The sequence below is a fragment of the Ambystoma mexicanum genome, chromosome 2q (genome assembly GCF_040938575.1).
Source record: "Ambystoma mexicanum isolate Mex_15411 chromosome 2q, UKY_AmexF1_1, whole genome shotgun sequence".
NCBI lineage: Eukaryota > Metazoa > Chordata > Amphibia > Caudata > Ambystomatidae > Ambystoma > Ambystoma mexicanum.
Window position 1 is genome coordinate 1,291,760,947 of NC_090924.1, and position 6,995 is coordinate 1,291,767,941.

Sequence of the window (6,995 nt, forward strand, 5' to 3'; positions counted from 1 at the left end):
ACATCAGGGTTCCCAGTGAGCTGTCCTAGTCCATATACAACTTTGTCCCGTTTTGCGTGAATGGATTTCCTCCATCACCAGTGTTAGCTCTTATTCCAGAATTTGCAGCCTGTCCTGCACTTACTGTCTGTACCAGTTGTTTCGGTGACTGTTGAGACTGTCCTTGTGGAAAACTTATCAAGTTCTGAGGTTGCAAGCTTGGCTGTGCTTCTGGTGTTTTCTGTTGCACCCTGTGATTCTGTGCAACTCCCTTTCCTCCCTGTTGTAAAAATAAAGGTGGATTCACCATACCTGCTCTTGTTCCTTGGTCATTTTGCACCATGCCTTGACTTCTGCATGTGCGTGCTAGATGCCCTGTCAACCCACATGTCCAACATCTTGGCAGTGTTCTGATTATTTGCCTATTGGACATATCTTGATTGCCATTTTACATGTTTTGAAAGCCTCCCTGATTACTCTGTCATCCTCTTCCTCTAAATCCTCTGCCTCTGGGGTAAAACCCATTATTGCCCTGATTAACCTGCTGTGGATTATTGACCTGCAGTATGTTCGATCCAGCTGTGTTAGTTATCATTGGCCCTTCAATGGCATATTTTGACAATTTTTTCTGGACTAATTTTGCTTCTTCGGCTTTTCGTGCAGCCTCTTTTTTGCAATGCTTTTCCTACAGCAGTCTGCAATAGTGCGCTATGGTCAACTGTATTTCAGACAACGGTTTGGCCTCGATTCCTACCAATTTCTTGAGCTGCTTCTGTACCTGATCTGGCAGCCCTTGGCATAATATATGGTAAAACACGGGTGTAGATTTCCCGCAAGATTCCCGCATTTACAGTACCCACACGTCTTGGAAATTCTGGATGTAAAGCAAAGGGTCCTCTGACGCCTTCATCTTACGTGTCTTTATAGCTCCCATGTCGGAAGTATCTGGATATAGTAATCGTAGTGCTTTCTATACCACAGCTCTGCAATTGTTAAATGGCACTCCGTTGTGCGCAGTATTAACTGTGGTTACACCAGGGTAACCTGCACGTGTCCACACATCGTCAGCTCTATTACGAAGCATGGCGATTAAAAGACCCTTGATATCCCCTATAGCTAACGTTTTCCCCCTGTCATTTTATCTAGCTCGTGTATCCATTTCCCGGCTCCCGATGTCAACATTGGAAGCTTATTTTTCAGGTTTTCCCGATCCATGTGTGGCCATGGAATATACTGTGGCCTTGTTCCTCCTTTCTCGAGCAACTGAAATTGTGATGTGCAACCCTCCCTCTCTTCTCTATCGTTTTTCTGTCTATTGCAGGAGTAATATTTCTGCATCGCTGCCTACCTGGTTATGTCCTTAGTCGGCTCACATAGGGTGGTGGAGACACCCCCCTTTGACCGTAAAATACTTCTTCATGTCGGTCTGACTGTGTGGTTGACTCTGATGCCTTAGGTGCAGACTCGCTAGAATATGACCATCTTATCCCTTTTCCTCAGAGAAGCATTTTTCGCCTCTCCTCTCCTCCACCTTTTCCTCATGTTCCTCTCTTTCGGTGTCTGATATGGTCTGTGCCCAACTCCTGCAACTTCTCTCATCCTCCTCGATCCTATTGATTGTCAACCTGTCTAGGGACAGTTCTCTATTTCTACTACTTCTGGAGGCGTCTTCAGCATCATACAGCTGAGTGCTCTCCAGTCGCTCGTCCTCTCCTTTCCCTTGGGTACTTGTTCTAGCTCCATTTCGTCATATATCCTATCGATCGTCTCTCTGATGCTTCTGGTGTCGAAGTCATCCTCGATATTTGCCCTAGACGTGCCTGGTACTGAATCGTACTGAGGAAAGAATTCTTCAATGTCTTCCCAATCTACTACTGGATCGGCTTTTTTAACCTCTCTTTCCAGATATTCAAGATCGCATGCTCTCTGTCTTCGTTTACGTTCTACTTCGTCATCAAATTCTCTGTGCTTCCTCGCTTCCTCTCTGACCCTATCTTCTTCCCTTTTCTTTGCATCTCTAAATTCATTTGTCCTTTGTATTTCCTCATCCCTTCGTATCTTTATTCTTTTTTCTCGAATCTTTGCTCTTCTTCTCCTATTCGCCTTTGTTCCTGTCTATCCTGATCATTAGCTGATCTCTGTTTATGATTGAGTTGTCTTTCTTGCTCTTCACGATACTGCTGCTCTCGTCTCTGCCTTTATTTTTTCCTGATCTTTTCGTCTCTCAATCCTTTTTCCTTTTCCTTCTCTTTTCTCTGCAAACTGTCTAGCTTCCCCTTTTGTTTCACGTCATCAATGCCTTTCCCATTGATTTTCAATAAAATCTGACCTCCGATCCATTCGTTCTGTGTGAATGCTATCTCATCAGTTCTATCCTCATTTCCTTTCCATCTTTTGCCCTCTCTCTCTGTATTGAGAGATGTACTTGCTTGCGCCTGGACTCATATGCCGGGTTGCTATACCCTGTGGCTGCTCTAAGTTCACTTATTGGGTATAATCCTTCGTCTTTACTGACTTCACTTTTCATTTCAGATGGGGCGGGTGACGCGGAAGGCGTCTCACCCCCTCTCTGCACACATTAAGTATCCAATCTAACAGCGGCTCCTCCTCCTTATCCTCTTGGTACATCTTCCAAAGCTCTAAACTAGCTAAACGTTTGTCTTACTTTTTGCCAGTGTATGTGGCGTGCAAATATGTCGTCATGTATTGCAGGACCGTTTTATACAGCGATCCACCCTGGGGCCAAGGCATAAACATTTTGTTTGCAGTTCTTTTAACCCATTCTGCACTGTACTTTTTCAGCTTAGGTGCGTGTTTTGGCAACTGCTTGCACAAGTGTATTAATGGTGTCATGTCTTCCATGCTTAAATCTATTCACCATCTCTTTATATAACACTTCTTGTGCTTTTCCGTTTCTTTGAACAACTTCAACAATATGAGTAAGCACCAATCGTCGCAAGCTCCAATCCCGTTTCTTCACAACACATAATACTTTGTTTTTTAAACAACAAGCATCAATTTGTATCCTACAATATCTCAGCTAAACAATTGCGTAATTTTTATGTTAATTCTTCAAAAGAAAAAATCTCATCCTATGACGTCACAACAAACAACACATAAGACAGACGTTGACAGACTAGACAGACTCCAGCCGGCTACACAAATCTCTGCCCCTATATTTTACCCCGACATGGGGTGTAAACCCATCCCTTTAAAAAAAAGCATCTTTAATCGCTTTGGTCTCCTAGTTATTCCTATTTTATTTAGGACTTTGGATGCAGGCTTCTTCTACCTACTATTTTAAGCCTAGGAATTTGGGCGTATCCTATCTTCTCGGGTGTCCTCCCCGGTACCTCTCTTTTCTCGGGTGTCCTCCCCAGTATCTTTATGCACTACACGGTTACCCTTTGAGTCACTATTTTCTTATATATATATATATATATATATATATATATATATACATTCTACTCTACTTCTACTCTACTTCTAACTGTATTTTTTGTTTCCCACCTCTCAGTCTTTTTCACTCACCGTTCACATGTTTTCCTCTCTGGATGCTCGGAATCACTGCCTTCGTCACCACCTCTTCTGCTCTTCACCTGATGGCTGCTCGTAGAAGTGGGAAGGGGTTTGTCGGGGAAAGCACTGGTTCCTTCAGACCTTAACCTGCAGGTTTTACAATTTTTTCTAACCACTGTCTACGGGGAGCTTCTCTGTCTACTTAGCCGGATGGCAAAGGACTCGGGATATTGCAGAGGGCCTAGAGTTACTTTATGTCGACTGTCAATGGGTGTCTTATATAATCGATAAACCATCCTATCTCTGCTACCAAGTGTGCAATAGGACCCCAACCGGCACACAAAGCTGGGGGTTGCCCAATAGCACTTTAAGATGAGTAGCAGCACCCGAGAGATAGATGGGGATGCAGATTAATACTCTAGCATCAAATCAATAATGACAACTGAATGGTTTGGCAAAGGGAGTCTGTTTAATGACAAGTACAAAAAACGGGGAGTCTCATGAATATCAGCGGTTGCTAGATCTTCGTTCTCACTTCACAACTCGAACTTCATAAAAACACATAATTTATACAAAAAATGTGTCATCACTGACGTGTAATGCTTAGAATGTTGCATGCAATTCTATTGGTTCTAGGAAGGTAACTTTAATATAGGTACTATATCTGTATATGGTAACGGAGTGAGGGAATTGGGTAAACACGGTCAGGTGGGGAATCTAAGCCCCACCTAAAAAATGGCTACTGTAGACATCACTAAAAGTACAAGTCCCATTGGTTCTACTAAGTATAGGACCCTAGATTATTTGGTCCACTATCATTGGGTTGGCATCAACCCCACTCATACTTTTCCACTTTGCCTAGCAGCACGAAGAATGGTCAGCCAGGTGCAGCGTGCACGTCAGCTCCCCCAGCCTTTCTACAATTATTTCTACAATCAATCATTACTTCAGTGGTCATGTGTCAGTTATTTCACTGTGGTTAGACTTGAGACAGCATCTCTGTCTGAAAAAGGTCTGATATCTTTGCCTTGGCATACTGCCATACATGAGTGTGAAAGTCCCCCTTCTTCTCGCTCGGCTGGTCACATGATTCAGACACTGTTAAATCACCTCATTCTCCATGTAATTCGTGTGTTTGATTTTCGTTTTGTCCACCACCTGCCTTTGCTTCTTATCTTGACCTTTCTGAGCAGGATATTCTGTTCCTTGCTTCATTAATTGTAGCTGCTGTTGGCCTATTTTAGCTGCTACGACCTTGGCTTTTCGGCACGATTTGTTTCTGTTTGAGTTTTGCTTCTGTCTTTTTATTCTTGATTTGTTAACTATGAAACTCTACTCATGCGACCTCAGCTGTGGACAGACAGGAGATGGGAGGAATTGGTATGGAAGGTCAAGACCCCGAAGATGCATAACGGCCAAGGACACCGATTTAGCAACTGGAGGATTAGCAGAGTAGAGAAGGAGGGAAGGCAGCGGAAAAGTGGAAAGTCTTAAAGAGCTTCCAGAATTTGAGAAGATACTGCTCAAGGCGCAGGGGCAGGGGTAGGCTATTCCAGAGGAGGGAGCCTGAAGAGAAGAGTAAGCGACTCCTTGATCTCTGTTTAGCAAAACACTTTATACACAAAGAGTTGGTGACAGGGGAGCAAAGTGGTCTAGAGGGAGAGTATTTAGTGAGATAAAGTTAAAGATAGTGTGGTCCCCGGGCCCAGACAGCCTTGTAGATGATGCAGAGGATATGAATTTAACCCGTGCAGCAACTGAGAGCCAGTGAAGACTTTTGAGTGCTGAAGAGATGCAGTCCTTGCGCTTAAGGCCAAGGACAAGTCTTGCTGCCCTATTCTGGAGGGGTCGCAGAGTGGAAGAAGGAAGATTCAGGAGGAGGCTGTTACAGTAGTCAAGTCTAGAGAGAACCAGGCCTTGAGTCACATTGAGCTTCTGAGGGAAAGTGAGAAAAGAATTCCTTTGAGAAGGAAGAGCTGATAATTGGACTTCTTGGCAATGTCCCGAGTGTGAGGGAGGAAGGAAAGAGAGGAGTTGAAGATGACTCCAAGGTTTCTTGCTTGAGTTGAAGGCACAGTAGGGGAGCCCAAGGAGGAAGGCCAGAGTGAAGGTAAGAAGGAGGGAGCAGGGGTCCCAATGGGAAGGATCTCAGTTTTATGGGCATTGAGGCAGAGATCGTTGAAGGCGCACCAGTACTTGGTGGCACATAGGCAGTCAGGGATGATGCAGGGTGCAAGAGGATCAACAGGGAGTCTGAAGAAGAGCTGTTTGTCATCTGCATAACACTGAAAGTTGGAGAAGAAAGAGGATATGAGGCATGCAAAGAGTACAAGGTAGATGTTAAAGAGCCAGGGGGAGAGTATAGAGCCCTACGGGACACCACAGGTGGAGATAGAAGAAGGAAAGGAGATGGGGCCCTGGATGACTTGGGAAGAGAGATTAGTGAGGAAAGAGGACAGCCAATCCAGTTCCCATTCCGAGATACCAAGTGTATCGGTAAACCTTTGTATGAGGATGGAATGGTTAACTGTGTCAATGCAGAGAAAATATCGAGAAGGATAAGGACATCTGGGGAGTTGGAGTCCAGAGATGCAAGCAGTTCTTCACGGGTGTTCAGAAGAGCAGTTTCCATGCCTCTGGATGCTCGGAATCCAGATTGATGGTCGTGGAGGCCTCCAACAAGCACAGTGTGAGAGTAAAGTTGGGGCAACGCCAGCTTCTCCAGTAGCTTCCCCAGGAAGGAGGTGATGCAGTTAGGGTCAGAGGATATTTTTTTTCAGGAGTGGGCGCACAAGGGGGTGCTTTAGGGGGGAGTGTAAAGATCCAGTTATAAAGGAGTGATTGCATAAATCACCGAGAGCAGGGGCAAGAGAGCCAATGTTATCCTTGATGGTCCTGGATGAGCAACGGGAGACCTGTTTAGAAGAGAAGTTCATGGAGCGGGCAACTCTGGTAACTTCTTCAGGTGTGACAGGAGAGTAAGAGGAAAAGGAGTCAGGAAGAGGGGGGCGTGGTAGAGAGGGAGTGGGATGGGTTGTGAGGGAGTCAAAGGGTGGTCAGAATGTCCCGAGTTTTGGTGGAAAAGTGTGAGGCGAGTGTGTTGCATAGGCCCGGGAAGGAGAAGGGGAGAAGAAGACTGCTGAGGGGTTGGCTAGTTTCCTGCAGATTTTGAAAAGTTCAGCCGTGTTATTTGATATGCCGGAGATCTGTGCCTGAATGTGGGCTCTTTTCTTAGCACGGATGGAAAGCCTGCGGTTTGCCACTTCTGTTCTGCTGCCCTGCACTTTCGTTTCAGGGCTGCAAGTTCGGTGTCATACCAAGTGTTACATTTTGAGGCAGGTTTCAGACGGATCCCCATGACTTGGGCAAGAGTGTCAAGAGTGATGGTGATGGAAAGATGGAGGTTGCTGAGAGCAGTGTCAGAGGTAGAGTCAGAGGTGGGGGGCTAAGGAGTGTGACGGTGGAGGCGAAGGCAATTGCAGTCACTCGTTTCATTG